A 24,102-nucleotide genomic window follows, 5' to 3' on the forward strand; every position below is an offset into this window, starting at 1 on the left:
ATGTCTCAATATATAACTACTAATTTCATTCTTTCAATAACACAAAGGAATCTGGGATGTATAAAATTAAAGAAACCATATATAAAGCCAAAATATTTTCTAAAGTAGAATCAATAAACCTAATGTTATACTTTATTGTTAATTTAACTTAAGGTAGTATCCATTTATTAATTCCCCCAACTTATGTCAGTGATAGATCTGAAAAATATTATTTCTCTGTCAGAAGTAATTACTGCTTTCCAACAGGTTGAATAATCTTACAAATTTTGAAATTCTGAATCTTTAAGCTCCCTAAAATAAATATAAATTGCTATTCTTTTTGATCCCCTCACCAATATTCTTAAAAGCAAGAAAGTATATTCGGAAGAATTATGAACATTTCCCCCCATGTTAATTTTTATGTAAACTATATTCCTGTTGAAGATTTTCATGCAATCCTTAGAGTATATGCTTGCCAACAAGGGAGAATGTGGAAGCTGAAGTTTGAGGCCTATTGAAAAGAAGGTTTAGAGTAGTCTGACAAAAGTTTGATTAAGGAAAGTGTCTTTGTCAAGGGGTGTTCTTCTTTAGGGAAAGAAAGAGAAGTTTTTACAGAGGCTTAGTAGCAAAAATCCAGGTAGTTTCATGAATAGTTTGGCAAAAACAGTTCTCAAAAAAGGAGGGAAACTTTCTTGGGGTTGAGCAGCCATTGGTTGGGCTGGAAAGGAAGAGTCAGAGTGGAAAATGTTTTTCAGAACATCTCAATTGGCACTTCCATTAATATAATAAAGCATATAATCAGATTTTTCTTGGTAAACTCTAAAGTGTTTTCAAATTATGTTTATAATTATTTAAAGAGTAAATGATTTAGATATCTGCCATTTAAAATCAATGTTCTATACCAAAAAAAAAAGGCTACATTATTTCACATTTAAATGGCAAGATGCAATTCTCTTACATGATAATGAGGCAAGAGAAAAGGTCATTTTAAATAGATTTGATATTAAAAGTAAATATACTCAAATATAGTACTTGACTAGAAAATAGATCTTTAAAATTAAAAGTGTCATGCAAAAAAGTCCAGCATGTATTATCCAATTTACAGTTTGTAAAGTGTCCAAAGTTCAGGCTACCAAACTTTTCAGAGGTCCAGGAGTTATATTTTGATGTATTTTATTTTAAAATTATCTAAGATTTACAATCAGTGACTGCTCAGAGAGGTGATTCCAACAAATTATTTCAATATATTCTGAGCAGGAGTTTCACCTCCTCAATTACTGACCTCAGTGACTACACATAAAGTTTTCTAACCACTATAACAACTTACTGCATCATTTAATTTTGGTTTTAGTTTTTAAAAAATATTTATATGGCAATCTTCTATCGATAAAATGGTTAAATTAATTACAGCAAATAATAAGCAATTTCAAGTACATAATCTGAATACACTATCATGTATCTTTTTGGAAGTTGTTTCAATTTAAATAATAATGAACAAAGAAAAAACATATTTATTTGGCTTACGAAAGTACAAACTCAGAAGTTACACAAGTGAATGTAAAAAGCACATTTGTTTGTTTCTTATGATTTAGGATTTTGAAACAAGGGGAAAAAAAAGGAAATCGATATTAAAGAAAACTGCATGGACTAGATGAAAAGACAGAAGTTGAATATGTTCCAACACTACTGCAATCCATGTCTGCATATTCGTTTAACTGAGTATCAACTGAATGAGCTAATGTATTTATGGTTCTTAACACTGCTCCTTCTCATATCAGGCTCCTAGTAAATCTCCCTGTAGACATGTTTTTCCTTTTGCCAAGATATAAAACAAAAGGTAATACACACTTAAATAAATTAAATGCAAGTGGTGGCAAATAAATGGACTTGAAAAATAGCTTAAATAATTGAGATTAATATACATATCTGCTATGTTCTAAGATGCATTTCCTTTATACAGTAGTTTTAGGTACTAGGTACTGCAGATAGAAAATTAAAACATAGCTGTAAGTACCTAATGTGACATGTTCTCTGTAATAAGGAGAGACCAGATGGACCACTCATGAGGGACAGATTTAAGTTCCATGATATAGTGTGTAGCCCCTTGCCCACAAATAAAAGAAATACATAATCTAAGAGTTCCTTGCATTATAAATTATCTGTAAAAAACATATATTGTCCTAATTATTTTTAATTATATAGATTTACTTATTGAATTTTTTAATGTCACCTAAATTACTATCAAATATAAAACAGAATTAGACATAGTTGTTTAAGATCCAGCCTTCAAATCTTAGTCATATTATAAAGGCAACAAGGTCATTTCAGTACAATTCAGCCAAAAGGGTAAAGTGTGATTTTTTTTTTTTTCTTAACTGCCATGACTAAATTTTGCCTTTGGTTTTGTCACCTAAGGCAAACTTTTCATTTCTCATATTCACCATAAGGTTGATGGATGAACAGATGGATTGAGTACACCACTGGGTGTCCTATCAGCTGTCTGCAGTTCTCTGAATGGTGATGGATAATAAAGTGATATGAGTAAACATGTTTCATGAAAATAGAAATGTTGGAGCTTTGTCATCCAAGCCAAACAATGCCTTATTCTATATCTTTAGGAGTTTACTTTATGCAGTCCTATTGCAAATTCTTATACTTTAGTATATTAGTAAATATATCATTTGCCTTCTTTTTTATCTAATCATATATAGAGCAAAGCATCTCAGAATAACCCAAATGTCATGTGAATGTATGCCAGCTATTTATTTAAATAGTTTTAAATGTCTGCATAGAAGGTTGACATTGAATGACTTAATTATCTTAATTATTGATTTCAATCTTTAAAATATCACGGCAATCAGCAATAAGAAACTGAGACTACTTATTGCTCTTAATCTATTCACCTGTTATTAAGATGTTGATTAGGCAAAATGAATCATCAACAGAACTTTTAACTTTTGTTATACCCAGAATTAATAGTCCCACATCTCCCTCTATCATTAGTCATATATAATTAATGCCAAGGCCAGTCTTTCCTTTCATAACTAACATTATAGATAAGCAAACTTATAAAACAATTTCCAGGGACTATTTTCATGGTGTAAAACACACAAAATATTACTTTTATGTATTATATAATAGAGGTCTTAGTCCCCATATCAGTTATTTACATACTTTCTTCCAATGTGTATTGGTTTTTATTATATATCATTTCATCATTCATATTGAACACATAATACTTATGCCAAGCACATTGTAAATATATCATCACTTCATGATGATATATATACATCATGACATCATATATAGTCACTTTTGTATATAATCTCATATAGATTACATACTATATGGTTGGATGAACAGTAATCATGGTCTTTCAAAATAAGGTTAGAAAATTACAAAAAGTGAGTATTGAGCCTAAAAAGACATGAGTTGAATATTGGTTCTGCCACTTACTAACTCAATGACCTTAAGCAAGTCACTAGATACCTATGCACTATATTTCCTCATCAATAGATATCATTTTATAATTACATAATAATATAAATTTATGTGTGTCATTGAGAAATTTTAAAGAGATAATTCACATAAAGTGCTATTCAGACAGTCAATAAATAGACTGCATATTTTTTCTTTAATAAGAGGGAAAAAAAGGAAGAGATTACTGAGGTTTATGGTTAACAGTCCTCTAATGTAACATGGGGAAAATTAGATTGTCTTTTGAGTGTTGAACTTTTGAGTGTTGAAATCAGTATATGTTCTGTCAACAAAGGGATAGCAAAGTTATCTAAAAGAAACTAAAATTTAACTCTATTTAATTGAATGTGTTAGCTCAGTCAAAAGAAGAATTTTGAGGCAAAAGGGATAGATACACGAGTTTCAGAAGAAGCAACAACAGTGTCCATTCTAGCTGTCTCGGAGAGGGAGCTTTCACCTATAGGCTAAATCTTCGTAGCCATTGTATTTTGGATCTATTAACAAATAATATCAGGAGACTAGGTAAATACACAAAATTCCCTTAGACAGTTGGTCTGTCTCCAGTTCATGCTCATCCAGAATTTGCTGCATGGTTATAATCTGGCTTCCTTTCCACTTAATTGTCTTCATAGAATGAATGAACATGTTTTCTACACAGGCATTGAGAAGTATTATTATTTTTATGACTTTTTATTTTACTATAACTCAATATATTGGTGAAAACATACTTGCATTTTACGAGATGGTAGTTTTGTAGATATGGATATGATATAGAGAGAAATAGAGATATGCCAATATAATCTTCTCTGTGGACTCATATTCTACTCATTCGTTTTTATTTGGGATCATAGTGATTGTAGCTCTGACCTTACCAGGTGCATTGTATAAATTTGCCTGGAACTCATGGGAGACCTACCTGTCCTAACACTATTCCCCATTCACATGTTTGACCAGAAGGTTTAAACACTTTCAGTGATCAGACTATTAAAAAAATAAAGTAGAATTATTGCTCAAACAAGTAAATGACTTGTCCTTTTTGATACCTTTCCCATCACCAGGACCAAAGGTAGGTTATTCATTACTTGATCTTCCTAATTGGTTAATTTTGCAGAAGGGATAAGGAAGTACCCATTTTTTTAAGTTTATTTATTTATTTTGAGAGAGAGAACAGGGGAGGGGCAGAGAGAAAGAGGGAGACAGAGAATCCCAAGCAAGTGCCACACTGTCAGCATAGAGCCTTGACACAGGGCTCTAACACACAAACTGTAAGATCATGACCCGAGCTGAAACCAAGAGTTAGACGCTCAACAAACTGAGCCATCCAGGTGCCTCAGAAAAGGAAGAACCTATTGCATACTAAGAACTGGCCTTGCTGTGTTCTGCCTCATATAGTCCTCTCAGGAAACTTTCATTAACAAAGTGCATTCCTCCAAAACAAGGGGACTTGATTGTTCACATGACCTGTGGAGCAGTCTCGAATGCATGTAACTCTCTGATTTTGTTATCTAGAAATTTTGTTGATGTGAAGTTTGCTTTTCTTATCATCATGGAAAGACACTGTCATTGCTGTTTCCATTTTCTAATTTATTCTGGGAGGATCTCTTTGGTTCTCTCTGTTTTACAAGGCAAAACAACAGGTGATTGGGATATGGGTAGGGTAGTCAGCCTTGGAAATACATATGAGCATCAGAGGTCCAACTGTGTGTGTGTGTGTGTGTGTGTGTGTGTGTGTGTTGCGTGTGTGAGAGAGAGAGAATGAGAGAGAGAGAGAGAGAGAGAGAGAGAGAGAGAGAGAGAGAGAGACTCTGAACAAATTCAGAACAAATCAATTAGAAAAGCATCTCTGGCAAATGTGAAGGTGACCCTGCATTAGTAAGCAGAGTAAGAATGATGGACTAAGAAGGGTTGATGTTTATCATAAAATCAGAGATAAGTCAGAGAAGCACTTTAAGCAGTATAGTCCTGATTAGATTAGCATCTTCTGTTAACTCTAGTATCAGCAAGGACAATTGATTGGAAAGGGGGATGGAAGGTTTGCAGGCTATACTTTTATAGTGATACCTAGGTGACAGTAAGAACAATGAGAAAAAAAATGAAGCTAGGAGCTATTTCTCCTCATTTCAAATTTTGATCTGGTTCATTTTCGTAACGAGAGAAGAAGCAACACATTCCACTGAACACTTCAAGATGCAGCTTTCCTGTATACCAGTGTTTCTAGCTCTGGGGTATGCACCCGTAATGCTTCCTTATGTTGCCTCTATGCTATATTAAACTAAGATTTTCTTTACTCTTTACTGTGTACTACATTTTATACAACAATTCCTTTGTAGAGCTGTTAGAATCTGAGTGTGCAGTTTTCAACTTTAGATGGATAAGGCCAACCTCTTGGTCATGTATTCTGACTGCCCCAAAGGGCTTACTCCATCATCTTCATTTTGAGGCCATCTGTAATGAACTGCAGTTGGTGCTAGATCATTGTGACTCTTGTGCCAGGTCAACAACACTTAAGTCTTACTCAGCTATGACCCATACGTTTCCTAATGAGTCCTACTTCCTACTGACCTCTCCTGACATCATTTTCTCTAAATTTTATCTTTTCCTCTATTTGATCATACCGTCCTCAGCTGAACTGTTTCCTATACTCCATGACTCTGTTGAGTACTGAGTGTATGTGTGTGTATGTGTGTGTGTGCACCCCCAGACATTGACTGGATGGAGAGCTGTACATAAATATCAGAAGGTAAAAAATATTTTTATAATAACATGAAGACATTATTTTCTTTACTCACTATTTCATGAATATAAGGTAGAGCCTTCCAAGACTATATGGTATATTCACCTGTGTGAGGCCAGATTTTCTCTATGCATTTCAAACAAAACATTATATTGTAGCACAGGCAAAAATTAAAATTCAGCCTTCTTCTATTAAGTCATACACTAAAGGCAGTTCCAAAACTATAAAGCAATGTGACTTAAATTTTTTGAAAAAATCATTATTTCTCCTAAAATATTTATGGCAACTTAGAGTGGATTTTTGAAGTAATTTTTAAATAACTCAGTATAGAAGTATTTAAAACTATCAACTAGCCTTGTTATGATAATTTCACAATATATACTGATATCTAATCATTATGCTGTACACCTGAAACTAACACTGTGACATGTCAATTACACCTGAAAGAACACATTAAACCAATTAAATATAAAAACAATTAATTTCTAATACAGTAAATATTAATGGATATAACATACATAATCAAGCTCTATCTAGGTTCCTCAATAATTTTTAAAAGTATTAAAGGGCCCTGTATCCAAAAAGTTTGAGAACGCTGGTCTGAAGATCAGTTAGAACCCTAACAAGAATTTAATATCCTTGTTACAGACACTGGTATCTTCAAAGTACATAATAGAATGTCCTAGGAATAAACTGTTATAAAGTGTGATAGAGCTCAAACTCTCTCTGATCACCTTTTGTTGTTTCAACCATGCAGTATATGTTTTCTACAGGATGCCAATACACTACTCATATCAGAAAACATCATAAGAATTCTTAGAAAAGTAGACCAATATGTGATTCTCATAATTTACACAACATCTTTGAGACAAATTTTTTAACTCTGAGAAATCCTTAAGTGTGGCTTGGTGACACCAGCCAATGACAGTTAGGAATTTGATACTGAGTTAGCGCAACCTCAGTTTTAACAGACGTATTTGTTAAGAACAAATAGCAAGCAAGCTCTCAAGATAAAGCTATCAAGAAACTATAAAAGTCACAAACGGGAAGAAAACAGTCTTTTCATGAGAATATCCAAACCAAACAATTAAAAAATTTCCATAATGAAGACTTACCATGACGAGCATTGTGTAATGTATAAAATTATTGAATCACTATATTATATACCTGAAAGTAATATAACACTGCATTATACTACAATTAAAAAACAAAAAGTCTTAGTGACACAGCAGACACAGTTTAGCTAATCTAGTCGTATTCATATAACTAAAAACATTCCCTAACAACAGGACCCTTTTTTTATACCCTGACTCCTATAATTATTTTCGTTGGTTTCAAAATCCACATAAAATATCAGTGCAACCCTCTGCACTCTCAGTTCCTGTACCATACCAGCTTCAGACAACTTGTCTTTCATCTTACTTCAAGCAAGCATCCTCATTGGCATGCCCCAGGTTCATGTTATTATCTTTTCCACACTACTTCCAAAACATAATTTCAACTGTCCTAATAAGTGAATGAATTTTACATTAAGAGCCTAATTACAACAGTAGCTGAATCATTATCCTATGTCCCGTTGATATTTTCTACACACTCTAAGTCATATCAACATAATGTCTTCTAATTACATGTTCAGTCTATCAGTCCTGTTTCTATAGCAAATATTTTTTTAAAAAAATTTTAATGTTTATTTTTGAAGGAGAGAGAGAGAGAGAAGGGGAGGGGCAGAGAGAGAGGGAGACACAGAATCCAAAGCAGGCTCCAGGCTCCAAGCTCTGAGCTCTCAACACTGAGCCAGACACGGGGCTTGACACGGGGCTCGAACTCACAAGCGGTGAGATCATGACCTGAGCGGAAGTCAGATGCTTAATCGACTGAGCCACCCAGGTGCCCCGCAAGTATTTTTTTTTAAAAGCTTTATCATCTGTTCATACTCTTGGTCCCTGTAAATTGTATTGATCTACTACTCAACTGAATGTCACATGTTCTCAAAATCTTTGTCTCTGTCTCTAAGAAATGTTGCCTTTTCTCTTTTTCACTCCACATGAACAAACTCTTAAATTCTTAGGAAGCTGAAAGTCATACTCTTAACTACAGAGAACAAACTGATGGCTACCAGAGAGGAGGTGGATGGAGGGGGTGGGGGGAATGGTTAAAATAGGTGATGGGGATTAAAGAATACACTTATGATGAGCATGCTTGCTCAATAGAATTGTTTAATCACTATATTATAAACCTGAAACGAATACAAGACTGTATGTTAACTCTACCGGAATTAAAATTAAAAACTTAATTAAAAAATGCCATGTCTTAATTGTGCTTACTCATCTCACCACCATTATGAGGTTTGTTTTTTTTTTTTTCTTTTTAAATGGTCTCTTTCTTAGAATGGTTTACTTCCAATGACCACCAACATTCTGCATTCCTTGCATATGTTTTTGCCCTATTTTTCAGTGCTATATTTGATCTAGATGTGTACCCCTAAATTCATATTTTCTCTACTTGTTGTTACCATTGACTTGGCATTCACCTGATACCACCTGGCTTGCCCTTCCCCTTTCCTTCACTGTTTCCTCTTCTTTTTGTACCTTCAGTGACAACAAAATTCCTCTTCCTATATGCATTTGTTAGTTGTACTATATCTACATTTAAATCTATATTCCTTTATGTACCTAACTATATATTTATCTATGTAAAATCTGGGGTTTTTTTTAATACAATTCTCTATCTCAACTTCTGACCTCATCAGCAGGTGCTTGAAGTGTTTTTGATTTTCTTTTTTCTCATCTCAGCATATTTTTAAGCTCCCTTATCCACTGTCTCCTTTAAGATCTCATTGAGCCATTTTCCCTTCTATTTCAGACGGGAAAGGAGGAGGTAAGTAGTATAGTACTACAGTAAGTAGTTTTGCTTTACTGCATTTTCAAATATTTCCTTCAACTTTTGTCCTTATTCTCTTTTCATTCTTTACCCAGAGTATGAGGAATCCTTTCTAATTTATCCTAGTGATTTATTACATGCTTATTTTTTCTTCAGACCATCAAAACATACTTATCTTTAGAAGTTTGTAAAAACAAAGGCATTTTAAAAAATAAAATGAATAGGCATTTTTGCCAACCTAGAAACAACTGGTATTTACATTTTTATCTATTTCTTCTCAGGGCTTACTAAAATATCTTTTTAAACATTACATTGACTTATGTTATATAATTATAATGTTTTAAAATTTAATTATAAATTCTTTATGTTTTTGCCTCCTGTAATTGTCTTTTAAGGTAACAGTCTTATGCTCTAGGGACCATTCACTCTGGCCAGACTTGCTCCAATCATATATACATTTATTTATTATATTATTTAATCTTCACAAGAACCTTGTAGGGTAAGAGTGTCTTGAGGCTGAGAGAGAAATGACTTGCCTAAGGTAATAGAATTACTAAATAGCTGAACTAGCATTCAATCTTTGTTCTCAATACTAGTTAGTGCTCTTTCTATTGTACCTTACACAGCGAAAAGCAAAGAGGGAGGTGAAAAAAGAAACATGAAGACCATAAACCAGGAAATCATGGGGAGGTAAAAGTTCGCTAAAAAACCGAGCTGGAGAAGCAATGTCTGACATAAGTGACATGAAGTATGACACTGTAAACAGAATGAAACATTAACAATTTAATATACCAAAGCTAAGTGACTGAAATAAATTATATTTTGTAGCACATTATAGAATTTTGTGTGTGTGTGTGTGTGTGTTTGTGTGTGTGTATTCCATCATGTGGCAATAGCCACCTGCCAGTCTGAGTCAATAATCAGAAACACGTGGTGCTAGATCAAGTGATTATTTATGAAAACAAGTAGCAAAAATTTTGACAGAGAAACAACTTCACTCACCAACCTTTTTATACAAATGTTCCTGGTAATCTCTCTCTCTCTCTCCCTCTCTCTCTCTCTCTGTCCTTTCCTCCATCCCAACCCTTGTCCTGGATTTTAAACTTCCTTTGCTCTCTTTTGTGCAGATTTACGTTTTTGATATATTCATAACCTGTTAACTGTATATATGCATACACATACATATTTCCACTATTAGAAAACTTCATAATTTAAATTTAAGTTTCAAGATTTCATATGACTTTCAGAAATTTATTATTGCTAAATCCAAAGCATTCAGGCAGAAATTACAGTTTTTATTTTCTAAATCAAGAGTCCATGGTTTCAGATACAAGATAGCCACAGAACTTGAGCAGATGGTAGTTTGCAATTAATATGAATTTTAAAAGCTGAATGTTGAGTGTATAATAGCATTTGCTTTGCCTATTATTAGATATTGAATTTTACTCATGTACTGCTTTAAAAAATTACTCTACACTCTGCCACTTTGACCTTACAGGAGATTAGGAAACGAGAAGCGATTGAGTGAGGAGATCCAACAAAATTACAATTACAAAAATCTCTGAATGCTGTATGTAATTGAATTTATCCACAAGCCAAAAATCAATGCAGTCATCCAGAAACACACCAAATGTGACTTTTGGCTTTTTCTGCCTTATCAAGCCTAATTGATGTTGGAGGAAATAAATGAGAGAAATAGTTAGTCTTATAGTAGGAGTCTCTAAGGATATAGCAAATAGCCATTCATAAGAGCTAAGGTAATTCATATTTCTGAATGCCCATTGATGACAGCAGCAGTTGAGACTGACTCCTTTCCCATCTAGGCTCCAGTTCCTACAATTTCTCCCTGTACTCCTAAGGGGAGTGGTTAAAATCAGACATCTATTTAGTGGTTAGATATTGACATATAATGGCTTTTGAGATGTCTGCTTTGAGACTAAAAGTCAAAATGTGATAGTTAATTGAATAAAATAAGAGTTTTTATATATTTTTAAACATTTACATAAATTTTGACATCTGTGTTAGAGTAAAATAACACTATATTTTTTGAAATCTGAGAATAAAGTCAGACCTCACAACATCTCATTTCTTTCTTTTGTTAATATAATACTTTTGTTCATTTTCAACCCAAATAAACTATCACTACTTACACATATATCCACACGTGTATACATATTCATACATTTGCACATTGGATCAATGCCATAGGACCCATTTCCTTCACTGTGCCAGATGGATGTGGATGTCTCCTACTTACTGACTACATTAGCAATTGTTTCTACACGAGGTATATTTCGTTTTTATCCACATGACCAGAAATAGTGCTGCTCAGAGTACATTCTGTAGACTGGTGATGGTCTTAAAACTATCAGACGGCAACAAATTAAGTGCAGAAATTGGAAATAAGTATTTAGAAAATCATTTGGCTCTTTGACAAATATTTTATGTCTATCAATTACATAAAAAATTGGGACCTGCACTTTGCATGTTTTTTTATCTTTAATTTTCTAGTAATTCATTTAATTGCATTAGAAATTATTCTGTATAGATTTTTTCAAAACAGATCACCACAAATTATTGTGTTTTGGAGCACTTGTCTAGAAGGGTGGAGCTCAATAATCTTATTTGTTTTTATCATCTGATAATCAAAAATTTTAGGGAGATCTCCCAATTTTATTAATAATTTTCTCAATATCTTGGAATCAAGTTACGGTGGTCTTCTCGCTTTCAGTACATCCTACAAATATCCATTACTGCATATATATTATACCATATGTATAAAATGTACATAGCATATGTTTTTAAAATTTAAAGTATAAAAATACCTACAGTCCTATCATAAAAGGCAGATTCTCAACACCTGAATTTGAAAATTTTGTTTCCTTTAAAAAAAAAGAATTCTAAATGAATCTGAGTCAGACCATCATCTGAATGTTGTTTCTTTATAGTTACATGCTTGCCACTTTAGATCTCCCACTTGGATTAAATTCCTAAAAGGAAGGCAAATGTATCTTCTTTATTGTTGTATTACTATATCCTTAACAAATATTTATTTAAATCATTACTTATCAACCAAAAAGTATACAAAAACTTCATTTTTATCACTGATTATTTAGGTATGGAAGTAATGATTCGTTACTTGAAATGTGAGCTAGTTTCTATTTTTATTATATATAATTTCATACATCTATAATTTGAGCCATAACATAGTGATTGACATTATATTTATTTAAACTCATTAATGGTTGATTTAATACTTATATTGCAATGTAAAACATTAAGAATGCAAAATAATAAATGTTGTATAATTATAAGCTTCATATGGTTCCTTATAATTATACCTACATGTTTTTACAAACTGGAACTAGAAACTATACACACTTTAATTTCAAGGTGGTAAGCTACTTTTGTTCTGCAAGAATGCAAAACTGAGTTTATCATCACTGTAGACAGTTCCTTTGAGTTATGAAGTAATTTGAAGGAATCATCTGTTTACACAAATTTAAAGGAAGTGCCAGTATATTATTATTGAGTAAAACAGTGAAGTCAGTTAAGCCTGAAGATATTCAGAAAGAGTATGCTTACTGGTTCAGTAACATGAATGGTGTCGCCATTTGAGTTGAATACACTCCTCTAAAAGTTCTAGCACTTCTCTGGTAGAAAAGTTCCACACAAAATATCTCTGTGTTGCTGTACTAAGTCATCTATATGTGATGACTTCTACATCATTATCTCTAGCCCAGACAAATACCATCAATTCCAAACTCTTCTATCCTGATTCCTACCTGGTACCCCCTATTGATTGTTTAATAATAGGCCAAACCTAAAATGGATGAGGTGTAACTAACTGGTTTTATAACAAACCTGTTCTATTCTCAGTCTTCCACATCTCGGTAAATATAACTATAGGTCACCTAGATATTGGGACCAAAAACCTAAGGCAGACCTTTGATTTTCATTTTTTCTTTTTCTTTACTAACCTATATTAAATACCCAGGAAGACAATTCAATCTCCAAAATACATCTATCTGAAATCTACCTACTTCATATCCATTACCACCACTCTAGACCAAAGCAAAATTACTTCTAAACTGAATTACAGCTATTGCCTTCCTGATTTGCTTCTTTCACTTTTGCTTCTTAGCAACGTACTTTCTATCCAAACACAAAAGTACTATTTTTCAAAATATAAATAAATCTTCTCATGCTTTAATTAAAATATATCAATGGATACCACTTAAATATATCATAATGTCTGAACTATATTCCATGATCTACAAGTCACTGCATTACTGAATCTTGAATATTCTCTAACTAATATCATTCATGTTTCCTATGCTTCAGCTATATCATCTCAATATCACCCCTGTAAATCACTTTGCTTCAATTAATAAAAAACAATTCTTGGATTATTAACATTAATATTATGGGTACTCTCTAAAACGGCTCCCAAGGATCTCCATTTCCTGATATTCAAGCCCTTGTTTAATCTACTCCTTGAATGTGAGCTAGTCCTAATGGTTCATTTCCATGAACAGAATATGGCAAAAATGATGTGATAGCACTTTCATAATCGGATTACAAAGAGACTGTGGCTTCCAATTTACACACTTTCTCCCACTCTTTCAACTTCCTCTGAAGGAAACCAGCTGTCATGTGGCATGGTTCTATGGACAGACACACAGTTAACTTTTCCAGGGAATATCCAGCTATGACCTGATGTCTCTCCATATAGCTGCATCTCAGAACTACAGTAATCCCTCTTTCCTGTCCCTTTAGGACTGGTAGAAATGATGATTCTTGATACTGGTGATTCCAGGGCCCCTACTCTATTTCTTTTTAGCTCCTTTAAACCATGCCATACCATTACAAAAATTCTATGTTGAATTTTCTCAAATTATCCAGTTTGAGTATGCTATGTGTTTTCTATTGGAACATAGATGCTCATAGGGGAAAGTAAGAACAGATTCCCATCGATAAAAAGTTGGCAATTTTGTTAAATGGTCAACAGACACAGAGAAACATGACAACAAATGAAAGAAAAACATGACATATCATAGCTAGTAATATAAAATTCAGTGATCAGCGTTCTTGATTATATTTTTTAATTTCCACACACATGCACACATGCACACAGTATTGTATAAGTTGGGAATGATCCCAGCTGCAATTAAAAGAATACCTGGCAAATTGTAGCTTAAACTAAGAATTTTTATTAACTTTAGGGGCACCTGGGTGGCTCAACTGGTTAAGCAACCAACTTCAGCTCAGGTTATGATCTTGCAGTTCACAAGTTCAACCCCCACATCAGGCTCTGTTCTGACAGCTCAGAGCCTGGAGCCTGCTTGGGATTCTGTGTCTCCCTCTCTCTCTGACTCTCCTCCACTCATTCTCTCTCTCTCTCTCTCTCTCTCTCACTCTCTCTCTCAAAAATAAATAAACATTAACATTTTTTTAAATAATATTTATTAATTTTATAAGGAAAGTGCCAAGATGGGTATTCTTAGAGTTTTGTTTATTTTTGTTTTTGGGTTTTGTTTTGTTTTGTTCTTGCAACTCAGTGATTTCAGTAAAGCCCCAGGAATTTTCCAGCTTTAGGAGCAGCCATTCTTCAAATATGGGTTTTTGGGTTTTTTTTTTGTTTTTTTTTTTTTTTTGCTCTTTTATTGTACCTGTTCCCTGATAGTTACATTATCTACAGAAGTTCTGGGTATCACAACTATATTCAAAAACAAGAAGCAAGGAGGGAGTTCAGGAAACAGTGACACTAAGGGCCTTTAATTTGCATACTTCTCTCATATTTTTTGAATGTTTTATTTATTTATTTTGAGAGGGAGAGAGAGAGAGCATGAGTGACAAACATGGGAGGGGCAGAGAGAGAGAGAGAGAGAGAGAGAGAGAATCCCAAGCAGGCACCATAGTCTCAGTGTGAAGTCTGACGTAGGGCTTGAACTCACAAACCATCAGATCATGACCTGAGCCAAAATCAAGAGTTGGCTGCCTAACCAACTGAGCCACCCAGGTGCCCCTGTGTACTTCTTTAATATTTTATAAACATAACTTTTTCAAGAATCTTAAATAAGACCCTTCTCTTTCCTTTGCTAGAATTTGTTATAAGGTCACCTTGAGCCTCAAAGGAGAATGGGCAGGCAAATAATCGACAAAAGAGACTGGGGTTAACATAGTGATGATTCATCCCTAGAGCTGGAAGAAGGGCCCATCTGGGGTTCTCAGATCAAAGAACATTCTCTGCAACATCAACAACAAGTTCCAGAGGCTTTTAAACAGGAAATAAAAAGGAAAAAGGCTATGGGTAGCCAACTAACATTTTCTACAGCAAGCACTTGTCATAACATAGTGTGATCACTTATGTACATTTCATTAATTCTATAGGTAAATTATGTATTTCTTGTCCCAATCCCAGCAGCTTGTACAGTTTAGTTACTTAACAAACATTTATTGAGTTAAAGAACAAACAAACCCTGGCAGACATGGGACAAATGGAATTTATTTGAAATTTCTTACTAATATCTAATTAGTAGGTCCACTAATTGACTTTTATTTATTTTTCTACTAATTGACTTTTAAGTGCTTAAAATCAAGAGGACTGAAAGAAATCCAGTACAACCTTCCATGCATTTAATCCAGAGAGACAATAATTCATCCTCTACTTAAAAATTCATAATGGGAATGATAATGCCAATTCCATTCTGAAATAGTGCTAATTATTAGAAAATTCCTATATTAGCATTTGTTGGAACTACAATGAAATCATGCCCACAAACTTTCTCCTCTATCCCTGTTCAAAACTCGGTCTTCTTTATGTTCAAATTATGTACATTTTTTTTCATTGTGTTGTTATTTCAGTTATATTTCATCATTTCAAAGACCTCTTAAGTTCTGGTGCTAAAAATTCTGGGGCACCTTGGTGGTGCCAACTCTTGACTTTGGCTCAGCTCATGATCTCACAGCTGTGGGATGGAGCCCTGCATCATCAGGCTCCATGCTGGGTGTGCAGCCTGCTTAACATCCTCTCTCCTTCTTCCCTTCCCTTCCCTCTCTCTTTCAAAAGGAAAAAAAATCTGAAAAATGTTTCAGATATGGGTGTTTCACCAATAACTGCATTTTTCCTTTTGTCTGATAAAAAAGGCTGTCCTCATCATATCTTTGCAACTGATCTTTTACTTCATATCTATGCTATAATGTCCAAGGTAAAACCATTTGCTTGTGGTGTTACATGTACATGTGTGTTTTCCAAGTTATATTACAGGCCCCTTAAAGCCAGGAACCATCTCCTAGTTTATTTTGTATCTCCATGGCATCTAAAAGTTCTCTATTAAATAGAGCAATGACACGTTTTAGTAGAAGGGAAAGATTTGTTATCCCAGAATAAGTACATTCTTTTGGAAAAAAATTCTCAATTTGTTTTATTTTCCCTTATCTTTAAAACGGAAATATTAAGAATCTGATATCAAAAATTGTGTCCAGGGGGACCTGGGTGGCTCAGCCAGTTAAGCCTCCAACTCTTGATTTCAGCTCAGGTCATGATCTCATGGTTCTTGAGTTCGACCCTTGCATGGGCCTCTGTACTTCCTGGCAGTGTGGGTCCTGCTGGGGATTCGTTCTGTCTCCCTCCCCATCTTGCTCTGTCTCTGTATCTCTCAAAACTAAATAAATAAATAAATAAACTTAAAGAAAAACATTAAAAAAAGTATCAAAATAAGTTTTGATGCCTTTTTTACTTCTAAATTATAAAAATTATACATATAATAATATTGTATGCTATGGATGTTTGTCAAATATTTCATTATAAGTTTTACATTATATACTAATGTAGATATTTTTAACCTACAGACCTATAATTAAGTATTTGGGTTTAATTTTCAAAATTCCATGAAGGTATTATGTATTCACTGACACTAACCAAATTGTGAATAAGTTTTATCTTGTTGAAACACATTATTTCCACATCTTTTTACCTCAGCTCTAACCTAACCAGCAGTTATTTTATTGTCAGTTTACTAATTCCTTACATAGCATAGATATCAACAAGTTATCATGTTAATTCTTCTCATAATTTCATATTATATAATTTTGTATCATTAAATGCAAATATCATAGTAAACATGCTATAATCATATCTTATATTTGCCAAATAATTATAATACTGAAAAAAAAACAATAATAAAGGCAGCAGTAAGTTTGCTGAGGCAAAAATTATAGTGGGAAACAATGCTTTTACCTGTTTCTGATAAAGTTTGCTCCAAAGTAATTTTGTTTCTCACTTATTATTATCTAAATCATTTTTACTTACTTTTATAATTTTCTGAGTTTGAATATGCTGGAAGCCACAAATTTCAAGTTTTCCTTGTATTTTATGGCAGAGAAATGGCTATTCAGATCCAGTTTTAAGCAAGCGTGGGTCATTCAACCCCAAGTTAATATTTAAAAAAATAATTTATTGTAACTAATCCAAATTTTAAATCTACATACTGATTCTAATTCTGCCCCATAGAAATACTGCAAAATAATGCTCATCTGTCTTCACAGAGTGTACAAAAAACACCTGCATGTACATAAGCACACACGTATGTGCACATTTTTAACATTTTTTCTCTGATACTGAGCAGCTCACAAAAAGTGGGTTTCTTTTTCTTGCCCTATCTTCCATTCAGTAAGCACAAAGGGTAACTTGCCCTATGAGAAGTTCTGCAGATGTCTCGCTTCTTTTCCTGAGACTAAGCTATCATAGATACAAAACTGTAGGAAGTCTATCTAGTGTCCAACAACAGCTTTATTTCAAACCTTTAATCTTCCAGGAAAGAAAGCAATTCAACTAGGAGTAATACTTGAAAGATAGAATTTAATTTTATTTTCTCTTTTTTCTTATATTTGTATTCATTTTGTTCTATATTAGTATGCATTACTATTATTTCAAATTAATGCGAAAAGAAAATCTACCAAATAAAATACTAATTGCCTATCTTGAAAAAAAAAACACAGTATTATGCATCATATACATGTATGTGTGGACATACACACACACACACACACACACACACACACACACACACAATTTATTCTAAATCTGCTTTTATTCCCCTGCTTTTAGTTTTTATTGTTATTTTTTTAGAAGAGGTCAAGAAAATTCTAAGTAAGAGAAAGTAGTCTACCTTATTAAAAAACAAACAAACTAAAGCAATAAAAGGAGAAAGAAAAATCCCACAGAGGGCCATTTAAAGAAATAATGAAAACTAATTACCAAGAAATTCTCTATCCTAAGAAAAAAGGAAAGCATCCAAAAGGCAACTAAGAGAAACACAAAAAAGCGGATTACAGAGAGAAAAGATTTTTGTGTGAAAGATTTTGAAATAGACAAAAAGTCTTTATAAAAGAAGACAACAAAACATGATGCTTAAAGTAATGCTAGCAACTAGTAAATGATAATGACAATTCAAAATCCACCAATGAGCAATTCATTTGAAGTGTAGTATAAACTATAGCCATATATGAAGGGATTCTGGGGATTACTTTTGTAGTCCATATTCAAGGAATAATTCCAGTTAAGAAAAACAGAAGATTGGGATGCTTATATGGCTCACTTGGTTAAGTATCTGACTCTTGATTTTGGCTTAGGTAATGATCTCATAGCTTGTGAGACTGACCTTTATTGGGTTTTGTACTGACAGCATGAAGCTTGCTTGGGATCTCTTTCTCTCTACCTCTCTTTCTGACCCTCCCCCCACATGCTCTCTCTCTCCCTCTCTCTCAAAATAAATAACCATAATAAACAAGAAAGAAAAGACATTGGTTTAATTTTCAGATCAGGTGTTCTGAAGAGATTCCTCAATCTCTCAGAGCATATATGTAAAAGACATAATCAGATCTTTTTGCAAAGATTGCTTTTAATATCAATTTTATCTTTTATCTCAAGAACTCCCAGAAATTTTAATAACATGTAAGATCAGCCTTTTAGAGAGTATTCATATATATCAACAGAAGTAGACTGAAAGACTTCTTGAGGCAAAAATCTGCCACATTATTATTTATAAATTTTATAATGAATTTGGATGAAGTAAGACTAGAAAATTACTAACTTCAGGGATAAAATCCTTTTCATATCGATGATATCTTGTTGTCACAACCCCAAAGATTCTTACTTGAGAGAACAATATGTCCACAAGTTCCTTCTCTAGGACTTTGGAATATGAAGCTGTAATGTTGAGAAGTGTGCTTTTAAGGAATCTTTGGTTGAAACTGAACAGAAAGATGAACAAACTTAAATGATAACTTTCGAGAACCTGTGGAATGTGAACAGTAGTTCCTAAGACCTACTCTTTCAGCTTTCGAAGATGAATAAGGCTGTAGGAGCATGGATCATCCTACCACAGTTACATGCATACACAGTGTTAGAATTTAGACATACTTTTTTTAGAGATACAATTCATCCACTACAATATGTAAATGGCAGGCACTCTCATTGCAAAGCAACAGATAACAGTGGATATGCCATTTACATGTAACCCCATGTTGGTTTATTTAAAAGGAAGAATTACATTGAACAATAAGGTAAATATTATTTTTATAAAAATAATTACTAAATTTATATTTATTTGTCAGTACATAATTTCATTGTTAAGATATATAAGCTGGTTTTAAAAAATGGCACACAGGGAATAATTCCATATGTTTTTATACTTTGAATTGTTTTAAAATTGACTTTACTTTTTAGAGCAGTTTTAGATTCGTAGCAAAATTGAATAGGAAGTACAGAGAGTTCCCATATACCCACTGGCCCCTCGGGTATTCCATTCTGCTCCACTGATTAATTTGTCTATTCTTTCACCAATATCACAATATCTTGATTACTTCAGATTTAAAGTAAGTCTTAAAGTCAAGTAGTGTCATTCTTCCAACTTGTTCTCCTTCAATATTATATTAGCTCTTCTGGGTTTTTTGTCTTTCCATATAAATTTTAGTATGTTTCTCATATCTGCAAAATAAATTCTTGGAATTTTTACTGGGATTGCATTGATTCCATAGATCATGTTGAAAAAAATTAACATCTTGACAATGTTGAGTCCTATGCATCATCAAGGAATATTTGTTTATTTAGTTTTTTCACTTTGTTAATCAGAGTTTTACAGTTTTCCTCATATAGATATTATTTTATTAGGTTTATGTCTAAATATTTCATTTATTTGGGTGCTAATGCAAATAATAGTGTGGCTTTCACTTCAAATCACATTTGTTCATTGTGGCATATGGGAAAGTAAGTGAATTTTGTGTACTAGCTTCGTAGTTAACACATTTGTTCAGAACACTCCACCCAAAATGAGCAGAATACATTCTTTTCAAGTGCACATGGAACATTTTCCAAAATAGATAACATGATAGCCACAAAACAAGTATCAACAAATTCAGTGGGTGCCTTGGTGGCTCAACCAGTTAAGAATCTGACTGGGGCGCCTGGGTGGCTCAGTTGGTTGAGTGTCCGGCTTCAGCTCAGGTCATGATCTCACAGTTCGTGAGTTCCAGCCCAGCATCGGGCTCTGTGCTGAAAGCTCAGAGCCTGGAGCCTGTTTCGGTTCTGTCTCCCTCTCTCTCTGCTCCTCCGCCTGCTTGTGCTCTGTCTCTGTCTCTCCAAAATAAATAAATAAACATTAAAAAAAAAAAAAAAGAATCTGACTTGAGCTCAGGTCATGATCTAGTGGTTTGTGGGTTCAAGCCCTGCATATGGCCCTGTGTTGACAGCTCAGAGCCTGGAGCTTGCTTTGGATTGTGTGTCTCCTCTCTCTGTGTCTCCTCAACTCACATTCTGTGTCTCTCAAAAATAAATAAACGTTAAATTTTTTTTAAATAAAAACAAAAAAAATTCAAAAAGACAAATCATACTATGCATCTTTTCCAACCTAAATACTATGAAACTAGAAATCAATCACAAGAAAAAATCTGGAAGGAATGCAATACATGAAATACATGGAAGTTATTTAAGTGCTACTAAACAATGACTGGTTCAACCAAGATATTAAAGCGAAAATAAAGAAAACACATGGACCTAAATGAAAATTAAGACACAATAGTCAAAAATCTTTGGGATGTAGTAACAACTGTTTTAAGAGGCAAGTGCATAGCAATACAGGTCTACCTCAAAAAGCAAGGATAATCACAAATAAACAAATACACCTTATATCTAAAGGAGCTAAAAAAGAAGAACAATAAAACCCCAAAATAGTAGAAGGAGAGAAATAATAAAAGGTAGAATAGAAATAAAATAGAAATAGAAATAGAAACTAAAACAAAGAAAAACTCATGGAACAAATCAGTAAAATCAGGAGATGGTTCTTTGAAAAGATCTACAAAATTGATAAACCAGACTATCAAAAAAAATTGGATTCAAATAATCAAAATCATAAATTAAAGAGAAATAACAACTGACACCACAGAGAAACAAAGATGATAAAAGAATACTATGAAAAAATTATCTGCCAACAAATTGGGCAACTAGAAGAAATGGATAAATTCCTAGAAACATATAACCTTCCAAAACTGTATCAGAAAGAAATGGAAAATTTGAACACACTAGTCACCAGCACTGAAACTGAAGCAGTTCAAAAAACTCCCAACAAACAAAAGTCCAGGACCAGATGGCTTCACATGTGAAATCTGCCAAACATTTAAAGAAGACTTATACCTATTCTCCTCAAATATTCCAAAAAAAATAGAAGGAAAACTTCCAAATTCATTCTATGAGGCCAGTATCACCCAAAATCAAAACCAGATAAAGACACCACCAAAAAAGAAAGCTACATGCCAATATCTCTGATGAACATAGATGCAAAAATCCTCAACAAAAGATTAGCAAACTGAATACAACAATACATTAAAAATAAATCATTCATCATGATCAAGTGGGATTTATTCCTGGGATGCAAGGGTCTTTTAATATTTGCAAATCAATCAACATGATATATCATCACATCAATAAAAGAAAGGATAGGGGCGCCTGGGTGGCTCAGTCGGTTAAGCGTCCAACTTCAGCTCAGGTTATGATCTCACAGTTCATGGGTTCGAGCCCCACATCGGGCTCTGTGCTGACAGCTCAGAGCCTGGAGCCTGCTTCAGATTCTGTGTCTCCCTCTCTCTCTGTCCCTCCCTGGCTCACACTCTGTCTCTCTGTCTCTCTCTCTGTCTCTCTGTCACTGTCTCTCTCTCTCAAAAATAAACATTAAAAAAAATTTTTTTTAAAGAAAAGATAAAAACCATGTGATCATATCAGTAGATATAGAAAAAGCACTTGACAATGTATAATACCCATTCATGATAAAAAAAAAAAAAAACCTCAACAAAGTAGGTTTAGAGAGAACATACATAAATATAATAAAGGCCAAAAATGAAAAACCCACAGCATCATCATACTCAATGGGGAAAAACTGAGAGCCTTTCCCTAAGGTCAGGAACAAGAAAAGGATGTTTACTCTCACCACTTTTATTCAACATAGTACTGGAAGTCTTAGTTTCAGCAATCAGACACACACACAAAAATAAAAGGCATTGAAATTAGTAAGGAAGAAAGAAATAAGACTTTCACTATGTGCAGATGACATCATACTATATATAGAAAATCCTAAAGTCTCCACCAAAACTACTAAAATGGATAAATGAATTCAGTAAGGTCACAGGATACAAAATCAATATATAGAAATCCATTTCATTTCTATTCACTACTTACGAAGTAGCAGAAAGAGAAATTAAGAAAACAGACCCACTTAAAATTGCACCAAAAATAATAAACTTAGGAATAAACTTAGTCAAGAAGGTGAAAGACTTATACTCAAACTATAAAACAATGATAAAAGAAAATGAATATGACACAAACAAATGGAAAGATATTTCATGTTCATGGAATGAGAGAACAAATATTGATAAAATGTCCATACTATCCAAAGCAATCTATAGATTTAAAGCAATCCTTATCAAAATACCATCAGCATTTTTCACAGAACTAGAACAAATGATCCAAAAGTTTCTATGGAACCACAAAAGACCCCTAATAGCCAAAGCAATCTTGGAAAACAAAAACAAAAAAACCTGAAGGTATCACAATTCCAGATTCTAAGATATACTACAAAGCAATTGTAATCGAAGGAGTATGGTAATGGCACAATAATAGACACATAGATCAATGAAACAGAACAGAAAAGCCAGAAATAAGCCCACAATTATAATTAGTTAATCTTCGACAAAGCAGGCAAGAATATCCAATGGGAAAAACAGTTTCGGGCACCTGGGTGGTTCAGTTGAGCTTCTGACTCTTAATCCCATCTTGGGTCTTGGTCTTGGGGTCATGGGTTCAGGCCCCTCAGTGGGCTTCACACTGGGCATGAAGCCTAATTTAGAAAAGAAAGAAAGAAAGAAAGAAAGAAAGAAGAAAGAAAGAAAGAAAGAAAGAAAGAAAGAAAGAAAGAAAGAAAGAAAGAAAGAGAAAAAGAAAAAGAAAAAAAAGAAACAAAGTAAAAGTCTCTTCAACAAATGGTATTAGGAAAGCTGGACAGCTACATGCAAAATAAAAAGAAATTGGACCACTTTCTTAAACCATACACAAAAATCAACTCAAACTGGATTAAGGACCTAAATGTGAAACCTGAAACCATAAAAATCCTAGAAGACAGCACATGCTTTAACTTTTTTGACATTAGCTGTAGGATCATTTTTCTAGATATGTCTTCTGGAGCAAAGGAAACAAAGACAAAAATAAACTATTGGGACTACATCAAAATAAAAAGCTTCTACACAACAAAATAAACAATCAGTAAAATTAAAAGACAACCTACAAATGGGAGAAGATATTTGCAAATGACATATCTGATAAAGGGCTAGTATCCAAAATATATAAACAACATATACCACTCAACACCAAAAAAACTCCAAATGATACAATTAAAAAATGGGCAGAAGATATGAACAGACATTTTTCCAGAGAATACATACAGATGGCCAAAAGACACATGTTAAGATGCTCAACATTACTC

General features: G+C 33.4%; 1 long non-coding RNA gene across 1 annotated transcript in view; it reads right to left on the reverse strand.

The window, feature by feature from the left end:
* Positions 1-23,369: 23,369 nt before the first annotated feature.
* The window catches only part of LOC131514609 (uncharacterized), a 320,799-nt gene continuing 320,066 nt past the window's right edge, over positions 23,370-24,102 (reverse strand). The window contains exon 6 of the long non-coding RNA XR_009263163.1: positions 23,370-23,460. This is a non-coding gene — a long non-coding RNA (uncharacterized LOC131514609). The remainder of the gene's footprint in view (positions 23,461-24,102) is intronic.

This window comes from Neofelis nebulosa, chromosome 6 (genome assembly GCF_028018385.1).
Source record: "Neofelis nebulosa isolate mNeoNeb1 chromosome 6, mNeoNeb1.pri, whole genome shotgun sequence".
Taxonomy (NCBI): domain Eukaryota; kingdom Metazoa; phylum Chordata; class Mammalia; order Carnivora; family Felidae; genus Neofelis; species Neofelis nebulosa.